The 11,027-nt window shown below is 37.6% G+C and overlaps 1 long non-coding RNA gene across 1 annotated transcript; it reads left to right on the top strand.

Annotated features, from left to right (window-relative positions):
• Positions 1-1,716: 1,716 nt before the first annotated feature.
• LOC131922962 (uncharacterized) lies at positions 1,717-10,468 on the top strand. The gene is made up of 3 exons (XR_009382446.1): positions 1,717-1,843; positions 8,942-9,126; positions 9,947-10,468. It is a non-coding gene; the product is annotated as an uncharacterized LOC131922962 (long non-coding RNA).
• The last annotated feature ends 559 nt before the right edge of the window (positions 10,469-11,027 follow it).

The raw sequence follows: 11,027 nt of genomic DNA, 5'->3' as shown, positions 1-11,027 counted from the left end.
ATGGAACACATGATATTTAGAGCCTTCTTTAATTTCCATCCTATAAAGTTTCAGAGTGATTTTTCTCATATTGTGCATGGTGTATTTTTGTCATACCCAGACTAGTAAGGGAATTAACAGATAATTATTGGTAAAATCTAAAGAGAAGTGAAGGTTTGAAACAAATCTTTATTTACCCACATAATGTACAACGGAGAGCTTTATTAAAATTATGCTACAAATCTACACAAAGAGATTTAAGTAGAAACAGTAGGTAATTCAAATTTCTGGCTGAAAATACTAATGTAAATATGTACATACATATGTGTTTGCACAGATTAACTATACGAATCTTTAGCCATCTGATCGGCTGTTTTTCAACCAGATTCCCTGGATCGTTTTGAGAAACATGTTCTCATTTGAACAGTAGAGGGAGCCCTACCAAAGCCTAGGAACATGAAAAGTTGATGTTTATGTACAAGATTGGAAGTAAAATTTACTCAAAAATATTACTTACAAATCAATGAATTAATTTTTTAAAACAATGGGCTTTGTTAAAGGCTTTATCTGGCCCTTTGTTCACTTTTAATACATTCATGAGATTAAAGGGCTCTAGACAGACAAAAGTCATCTTTGACTGTCAAATGTTCCATTTCATTTATGCATGCAGTTACTCAAATATATCCCAAATAGGTTATTTCAAAAGGCTTATTCTCTTTTTCATATATGCTTGAGATGTATTAAGAATTTGTGAAAGCCTAGACTCAAACTGTATTTCTCAAATATGTGGTTTATTTGCCCTGAAGGCACACTCAGAATTGTACTGGGGGATGGGGGAAAGCAGCTGTGAATTACAGAACCCAGGAGCTTCCAGTAGCTGACCCTAACCTTCAGGGAGCTGACACTGATGGAGGGTTTGTGGAGTAGAGTCTTAACTCTCTCTTTGGTTCATAATTAATATAAATGAATATAGCTACATGATGGGTTCCCTAGAGCAGAGAACTGTAAGGACAAGTGAAAGTTACTTAAAAATAAACCTGGGATTTAAAGAATGCTTCCACTTTCGAGCTACATATTTTACTAAGATATAATGGTTCCTACATCTCAGGTCCGATTCAAGGATCATAAAGCAGCAAAAAACAAAACCAACCCACATTGAACTGTTCCTGAAATGTAAGTATTTATAGAACGTTCACATTTTACAGACAATTACATTAAAATTAGTAAATATATACTATCCACTTTTCCTTCCTTCCAAAATCCCAAACCACTGAAAACTGCATTGTTAATTCTCATCCATACAATTATCCCTTGTGTTAAACTTACCCAACTCACAGCCCTCCACTGACAAAAAGTCACATTGGCATATGTTTCCTGTTTTTGGGAATAGCGATCTTTGACTAAACATGAATATTCTTAACTCCCAAGTGCTCATCCAGGACCCCTGGGGACCTTACCTAAATTCTAATGTGTGCTGCCTGTTATTATACTAGACCCTGAAAACTCTGAACCCTGCCCCCCAGAGCAGTCCCCTCAAGTGTTTATAATGTTCAGGATGCTAAGGCATGTGTCCAAACCGTTTCCTATGCATGGTAATAGTTACGTTGAGTTTATGAAGTCAGAAATCCTGTCTGTCATGCAGATCTGAGCAACTGATATTGTGTGGCTATTTCCTCCAGATTGGACACAGGCCTTGACATTTGGCATCAGAGCAGCTGTGAGGACCCACCCTTATGAAATAGATGTTCAGGCATATTACCACTCCTTTGTGGAGGGATCAAGGAGACTCTTAAGGCACATAAGGTTTTCACGGCTCTTCCTGAGGTGCTCATGGACCCTTGCTCTTCTGGAGGTTACATAAGAGGTAAGCGCTTGACAAAGGTGGGACCCTTCAGTAGCGCAGCTTCTCATAGAGCATCTAGTGAGACTTCAGTGGTATCACTGTCTGTGAGTTTCCCATGATTCAGGTTGGACCCAGGTACTGCAGCAAACTTACTTATTACTATAAATCACCTAAACTATCTCATTGGTTCATCAAGCTGGGCAGGGATAGATCTTTTATTTGTTCTGCCATTCCCTGCCCTATGTGGGACAAAAGGATATTTGTTTCTCTCTTCCCTTAAAAAGTTGGGCAAAATCAGACAGGTGGATCAATGGAATCAGATCAAAGAACCCGACGTAAACCCAGACACCATTAGACACCTGATTTTTAACAAAGAGACCAAAATTAGACAATGGAAAAGGGAATACACCTTCAACAAATGGTGCTGCTCTAACTGGATGTTGACATGTGAAAGAGTGCAAATAGAGCCTATCTGTCACCCTGCACAAACTCAAGTCCGGTTGGATCAAAAACCTCAACATGAACCCAGATACACTGAGCCTGATAGAATGGAAAAAGATCTTCACCAACCCTACACCTGACAGAGGTCTGATCTCCAAAATATATTTAAAAACTAGACATAAAAAATCAAACAAATAATCCAATTAAAAAATGAGGTACAGATCTAAACAGAGAATTCTCAGCAAAGGAATCTCAAATGGCCAAGACTTACTTTAAGGAATGTTTAACATCCTTAGCCATCAGGGAAATGCGAATTAAAACGACTCTGAGATTCCATCTTACACATATCAGAATGGATATATCAAACCCACAAGTGACAGCTCATTCTGAAGAGGATTTGGAGCAAGGAAATACTCCTCCACTGCTGGTAGGAGTGCAAACTTGTACAGCCACTTTGGAAATCAATATGGCAGTTTCTCAGAAAATTAGAAATTGTTCTACCACAGGGTCCAGTTATACCACTCTTGGGCATATACACAAAGGATGCTCAATCACACCTTTGCTCAACTATGTTCATAGCAGCTTTATTCATAATAGCCAGAACCTTGAAACAACCTAGATTTCCCTCAACTGAAGAACGGATAAAGAAAATGTGGACCATTTACACAATGGAGTATTTATTAATCAGCTATAATAACATCATGAAATTCTAGGGCAAATGGATGGAACTAGAATAAATCATCCAGAGTAAGACAAGCCAGACCAAAAAAGCAAACATGATACATACTCACTTAAAAGTGGATATTAGCCTTAAAGTAAAGGATAACCATGTGCAATCCACAGACCCAGAGAGGCTAGGTAACAAGGAGGGCTCAAGGAAAACACTCTGATTTCCCTAGGAAGGGGAAATAGAAGAGATTTCATGGGTGGACTGGGGACAGGTGGGGAAGGAAACATGAGAGATTGGGTGGGGATGGGGGAAAAGTACTGAAACAGAACAATGGAAAGGGAGTCAGGTAGAAACCTGGTGCAAGGGAAACTCACAGGAATCTACAAGGATGACCCCAGCTAAGACTCCTAGCAACAGGGAATATGTAGCCTGACTTGGCCCTTTCTTATGACCAGGCAAGACCACCAGTGAAGGGATTAGGACACCAACCCAGCCATATAACCTTCAACCTATAGTCTATTGAGTCTATCCTGCCTATGGGATGTGCTGGGGTACAGGTGGCAGAGATTGTGGGAGTGGCCAACCAATGACTGATTCAGCCTGGCTGGACCCATACCATGAGAATGAACCCATCCCTGACACTGCCTGGAGTACCAGGACTCAGGCTAAATGGCCCCGAGACCTTGGATAGAACCAAACAGGACTAGAGAAAAAAATGTCAATGTAATGATGCCTAATGATATTCTGCTATACTCATAGATTGGTGTCTAACCCAATAGTCCTCAGAGAGTCTTCGTGCAGCAACTATTGGAAACAGATTGCAGAGACCCACAGTCAAATATTAGACTGAGCTCAGGGATAGGAGGGATGGAAACCTGCTGTCAGTATGCAAAATAAATAAATAAGTGGTTTTTTTTTTTAAGTTGGGCAAGAATAATACATCCTCAAAAGGGTCATTATAAATGAAATTTTATACATTTGGTAATTGACTGAGCAATTGATACCTAAACTTATATACATCAAAAGAAACAACCAATGTGAATTCTTGATAATCACAGAGATGATCACACTTCTTTATATGATGACGGCAGCTTACTTCTTTGCAGGTTCCCCTCATCAATTCTGGTATATGTTGTCCTCTTTTCATACACTTTAGAATAGGAAGGGTCTGACTATCACGGTACACTGCAAAATGTACCATGTAAAAGATGACAAAACAAAAATAAATTATTTGTAATACTTGGATAGCTGATCGTAAAATAATTTACAATAAACCAAATAGGTTTCAGAAACATTCCTGGCTCCATTCTGATACTGCATTTGGTTGGTGACGTGACAGAAATGCTACTAAGTGCCATAAAAGCATCCTTATGGATGAGTTACAATTCTTAAAACTGATACATAAGAAGATAAGAAAGGACTGGAGAGATGGAGCAGTGGGGGAAGGGCTGGAATTCAGATCTCTTAGAGCTCTCAAACAAATGGTAGGGTAGATCCACCAGCCCAGAGTTCCTTTGACAGGATGGAAGGGCAGGCCCTGGAGAATCCTTAGAGACTCATGAGGCAGGCAGGTTGGCTTAACCAATGACAAAGAAGGTAAAGGTGTAGACCGATACTGGAAGTCGAACCCTGACCTCTACAGACATGCTGTGGCACTTGCACACCGTCAGACAGACAGACAGACACACATACACACACACACATGAAGCTGGGGTGCAGGAAAAAGGGCTGATGGGGAGAGACAGATCCGTGATTAGGAGTACTTGATTTTCTCTCAGGGGACCCAGGTTTGGTCCCCAGCATCCACAAGGCAGCCTATGACCATCTGTAACTCTAGTTCTGGGAAATATGATGCCTTCTTTTGGCCTGTGTGTGGTGCATATACATACATGAATGCAAAAATTCTTATATACATAAAATAAAATTGAGTAAACCATAAAAAAATAAAATTAGAAAAACAGAGGAATAGATGCCCATGTAAGTGGCCAGTTTAGACTTTAGAAATCACAACTTTACTAGTTTAATAATATAAAAATATTCCTGTTGTCTGAATATCTTTAAAACATTTTTATTATGACAGTTTTGATAACCTATAACTCTAGCCTAAAGTACACAAGCATAATTTTCATGTTTGGACCATAACAAATCTTTCCCTTCTGAGAACTTGTTGGTGATGACATCAAACACAATCCTGAATTCACAGTTTCAATTCCTATATGAAGAAAATAACTTAAGCTAACTACTAGTGATACTTAACACATAAAGAAAAAACAAGGTGTATCGCCCAAATTGGGTACATGAAGCATGGGCTAGGCCTGAGATGACTTTGGAAAGAACAGCTGGCCAAGGGAAATATTGAGTGAGTTAAAATGTCATCAACGGGAGGCATTCTTATCAGCAAAGCAACATGCTGGATACATATTTCCTACAAAATCACAAGCAGTGGGCTTTCTGGAAATAGAAGCAGTGTGCTAATTGCGCTGCGACTTTCTTCTTTTTTTTTCCATGATATTAGACTTCATCCTCACCTCACTGGCTTCTTGTCTCACAGCCATGGCTGTTTTTTTTTTTTTTTTTGCTTGTACCAGCTTTATTTTAGTTTCCCCGCTGAGTTGGTGTTAAAACAAATTAGTCTAATATATTCTCCTAAAGGAAGCCAATTTAGTTCTTTCCCATAGAATGGATAAAGATAGAAATGGTTTAATAAATTTGTTTTCAGGTATTTGCATTTTAGTACCTTCCTGACTTAATTCCTACTGAGGAATCCCTGCAGCCATAGTGAAGGACTTTGAAAGATTCTTCAAGAGCTGGGGTACACCTTGTTTCTCATCCCTTGTTTTCTCCCTTCCCTTTCATGGAGTCACACCTGGATGACAGTTGAGATGTTTGCACACTAATGCCTACAATAACCGGTTATAAGTAAAGCCTATGGTGTCAACACCTTATATGGATTTTAAAACCAGTTCTAAATTCTTTATTAAATGCTACTTCTGTCAAAGTGAGTTTCTCAAAATAAAGTGTTTTGAGCAATGGAATGTCTGGGACAGAGATTACAAGCACTGATTCAGGACGAAGGTACTCTGGAGCCTAAGGAGACCCCCAGCATAGGCAGCAGGCATTGGAACTGAGAAGCACTGTGGGCTACTCACAATAAGGACTCCCCACTGTGCTTCATTCTGCTTCTCTCTCTGCCCCTGTTACAGCTCAAGTGCTGCTAATTTTAGAAACTCTGTTTATTGAACCTTAGTGTTAAGAAGAACTCACTTTCTTCGGGTAAAATCAGAAGGATTCCTGAGCAAGCTACAATAAGGTAGATGTTTTGGCCATTTCCTCTAGAAGAGTAGCTCTTAACCTGTGGGTTGTGACCCCTTTCGGAGGCACATATCAGATACAAAAATTAAAGTTATGAAGTAGAAATGAAATAATTTTATGGCTGGGGGTCACCACAATGTGAACTGTCTTAAAGGGTCATGGTGTTAGGAAGGTTGAGAATCACTCCTCTGAAAGTACCATTGGTATCCGTTTTTGTACTATATGAACCCTGCGAACGTTATCATTGGTCTTACCACTGATTCTACACTTGTTACTGCAAACTTGGGCTTGAAGAACTTCCTCGTGGGAGGGACTGGCATTCGTTTCTGTATTTAAGTAGAATCGTCGTGGACAGAGAAAGCCAACATGGTCTTAGAAGCTTAAATTTTACTCCCAATGTGTCTGTGCAAAGTGACAATGACCTCAGTGACCTGCATAGATGTCAATCACATGTTCTTACTGATCTGATAACAGCAGAGAAACAGGACACAGAAATGGTCTTTCCAGAGTCTTCTAAAAAGCAATACAGGAATTAATCTCAGCATATCTCGAAAGCAGAGAAGATTCTACCAGAGTTTTTGACAACCAAACTCTTGATGCCCTGAAGGAGAGGTAAAAGTAGATCAGCAGTAGGAATATAATTAAAAGGATTATTTTAATATTTATCACTAATAAAAATTTCAGAACAAAATAAAATTCTCCCATTTCATCCTGTGAGTTATGCTTCACAGATTAGAGAACCTTGAAGTAGATTAGAATTTGAAACTTAGTTTATCAAAGGCAAAGGTCCAGGAGAGATAGTTGTTAAGGTTTCATATTTTGCTTCCAATATAGGAAACATTTAAGGTTTCTTTGTATTTGTGAGTTTCAGTGGAATACACAAGGCTACAGTTTGTGCTTTAATTTACTGTACACTTAATGCTATAGAAACTTTCCTTAAACTGAATAATAAACTACTGGAATCAAAGATTTTTGGAATTTTGTTTGCTACCTTCACTATACATAAATGTGTATCATTTCTTCATCATTCTATGGCTTGTGTGTCCAATACTATATTGATACATATATTATTATAAATAGTTTTACATATTTTCATATATTACTAAAATATTCCTATTGAGGCTGTGATCCTACAAGTATTAAAAGTAACTTATTCAATACATTATATGATTAGCTTGTGTAATAACAGATCAGAGACCTATGTGAAAATTTCCTCAGCACTACTCTAAAGCATAAAGATTGAAATCTCACTGGTATAAAGATAATGACCGAAGTGGTAGAGGAACAAGAAACCTTTATACATCTGAAGAATATGAAACTCTTCTCAGTTTCCAGTATGAGAAAATGGATAAGAGGTATCTCAGCCAGCCAGTGAACATGATTAACACCTCAGTTTTTGCTTCTTATCTAAAGACCATTACTCTTCATCTCCTTCTTCAAAATTTCTCACACTGATAAAAAATCTTTTAGTCATCCAATGCATATGACATCTTCTTGTTTAAACAAAGCAAATGTGAAAGAAAGAGTGAAATAAATATGAGCAGTCTGAATAAAGGACACAATTCCATTTCATTAACTTTTCTTTGAGTCTCAGAGATCCAATCTAAGTACCACTGCGCTGAGTCATAGCTCTTATTCCAAATACCATCAGGTAGTTCCTGAAAACATGGCTGTGATCAACAGATTACAAAAGACCGATACAAACATTATAAATCTGAGGTTGGATGAGCCAATTTTTCTGATGGAGACATGTCAGTAATCGGGAGACACACAGTTGCATTTATTGTTTATAGCATGAATGAGGAGGCAGGGTAGAAATCTCAGCAGATTTAGGGATGAGGAATCAATGGTCAGTACTTGTTGCACATGCTGTTTTTATCTATACTCAGACCAGGGGAAGATCTTTCCATTACCCTAATCTTGAAGAATTAAAATACTTGACATGGCTGTGCTAATGTCCAAAATACACAGTCATCCCTGGGAAAACTGTTTCTCCTGCTGTCTGCATTCCTTAGTTGTCTACAGTTCTTTGTGTAAGATTGAGGTCTCATGGGTATTCCCTATTCACTTTAGAATATTTATCCTGTTTTTCTTGTTCCACTTATGTTTAGTCAGTCATATTGGTGAGACTTTATGACTGTAGTTTCTGACATTCCTAGACAGCACAATATCACAAAAAGTTCCCTGATTCTCTGGTTCTTACAGTCTTTCTGCCTACTGCCCCCATTTACAATGATGTCTGATGCCTTAGGTATACTGAGTAGTTATCCAATAACAAATAGTTAGCCATGAAAACATACACATAAGTAACCTTACACAAACTGAGCAGGTTATATCAATGTATTTAGGAATATATGAGATATACATGTGCATTTATTTGCATAACAACAATTAATGAAAAAGGAAGGTCATGAATTTGAAAGAGAAAGGATAGATATAAAGAAAGGTTTGGAGGGAGAAAGGAGATGGGGGAAATGATCTAATTATATTACAAATCTCAAAATAAACAAAATAATAAAATATGCATTCACTCTGGACTGTATCTGGTTCTTACACGTGTCTTATGTGAATATTGCATTATTTAGAAATAGCAAGAGAGAAAAATGATCTGTTGGATTCGTTTGTGCTGTGAACATAAATGGGGTTTCTGCCTTTTGGATTTTCATTGTTCTATGATCTGTTGATTTAATACACAGGGCTCACAGTAGAAGATACATTTCTTCTATGCAGATGTAAAGTATGAAACCTGGATCTGTTCCATTTCCACCTCTGAGTTCTTAGGAGTTGAGTTTGTTGTTCAGGCCAGGGATGCTCCATTTTGTCACACTTTTCAAGGTCATGGTGTCAGGAAGCCTGAAAAGATGAACCCTGTGCTGAGAAGGTGAGCCATTAACTTCTCGCTCTTTGACTGACATGCAGGACACTGAAGAATAATTTGAATAAGAATGTGAGGGCAAAATTCTGGACCTGTGATTGTCTTTCTTGGTAAAATTATAACATGTTATCACAGGGTCATTGCAGGCTAACAGAGAAGTGGTGAATTACTATAATAAAAAATGTACAAGGAAACCCAACTGTACATAGCAAATAAGTAGCTCTTTCTTTGCAATTCTGTGTATTTTCACTAACCATAAAAGCATGCAAGAATTTTTTTCAAGACAAATAAAAACTGTTTTTTCTTTTTATTAATTATTTTTTTCAATTATTTTTACATACCAACTACTTTCTTCTTCTCATCCTGTTCCCTCTCCCTACCTCCTATCTACTCCCTCATCCACTTCTCTGTCTCCACTGAGAAAGTAGCAGGTCTCCCATGGGTGTCAACAAAGCATGGCACACCAAGTTAAGGCAGGACCAAGCTCATCCCCTGCATCAATGCTGGGCCAGGTGACCCAGCTTGGGGAATAGGTTCCCAAAAGCCAGAAAACTGATTTTTCTAAGACAAAATTATCTATCTGAAAATGAAAGGACCATGTTATTAAGATGGTAGCATAACTTTCTATCATATTTAATTTTAAACAACAGATAATTGCTTGCTTATAGACTGGATGCCACAGTCTTGCAGACTATGGTTATTAGTGCATACTTCCATTACTTTGTTTAAAAGTCAGCTATTAGTAATGCACACATTGAACATTTGCTTTCTCATTATGATAACATATATTGTGTCATGTGGAAAACTTGATAATCCTGTCTCTTAGGGACAACACCTGTCTTGACATGTTTAAATTGATCTGTGGTCAACAAACCCACATCCCCAGGTAACTGATGCAGGGTCTTCAGGAACCTCTCTATCAACATTCAGAAAAGCTGATCAACAACTGACAACTAAAAAGCAGATAAGTATGCAATCCTTTAATTTCCCCATATCAACATAAGTTCATCATGATATAATCCAGCATTTAAAATACTTTTAGAAAGAGAAAAGATAAAACTCAATTTGCTTCTCAAAACAAATTAAGAAAAACTTTCTAAGGGCTTTTCCCAAACAACAAACAGATCTTTTGAGTTTCTTAACATGGGAAAGATATAGATGATTAGTGCTCTTGAAATAGTCATAGTTAACTGCCTTCATGGAGCCTATCAATGTACTCAGCAGCACTATTAACAGAGATTACTGGAGAAATTCTCACCCACAAAGAAATGATATGCAGAGTATATGATGACAGAACCAAGGTATGAACTGTGTTTCTTGATACATAAATAAGACACTTTATTAACTAATTAACCCACTGTATCTTCCCTAAGCCTTCCACAACACTGGTGAAGTTTAATAATAGTCTTTGGACAAATGAAAGGTAGATTAAGTACCTGAAGTTATGTTAAATTTCTCCTTACTCTTAGTATACTGGTTTGGTGTTTTGTTTTGTTTTGTTTTGTTTTTTAAAGTAAACAACTAGTCAAGATGAAGAGGATTTAAAAAAATTAGGAAAAGATAGGAGGAAGCTGACTGTAGATAATCAGGTCCTTCACAGTTTTTCAAAGTAAAAAAAAAAATCACATATTTTGATAAACACCTCACTTTTAGTATAGGCTATAATCAAATGATAACAATGTTAGTTTGGCTATTACACATCAGATAACATTAACAATGGAAATTGTAGTCCATAAAATAAAGAAAGAAGGAAAGAAAGAAGGAAGGGAAAAAAGAAGGAGGGAAGGAAGAAAGGAGGAAGGAAGGAAGGAAGGAAGGAAGGAAGGAAGGAAGGAAAGAAGGAAGGAAGGAAAGAAGGAAGAGTCTGCTAAAAACTTAGTTTGGGGACTGCGAGTTTTATGTATCAA

Source organism: Peromyscus eremicus, chromosome 12 (genome assembly GCF_949786415.1).
Source record: "Peromyscus eremicus chromosome 12, PerEre_H2_v1, whole genome shotgun sequence".
NCBI classification, from domain to species: domain Eukaryota; kingdom Metazoa; phylum Chordata; class Mammalia; order Rodentia; family Cricetidae; genus Peromyscus; species Peromyscus eremicus.
The sequence above is the reverse complement of the archived record's forward strand: the minus strand, read 5'-3'. Positions and strand labels throughout refer to the sequence as shown.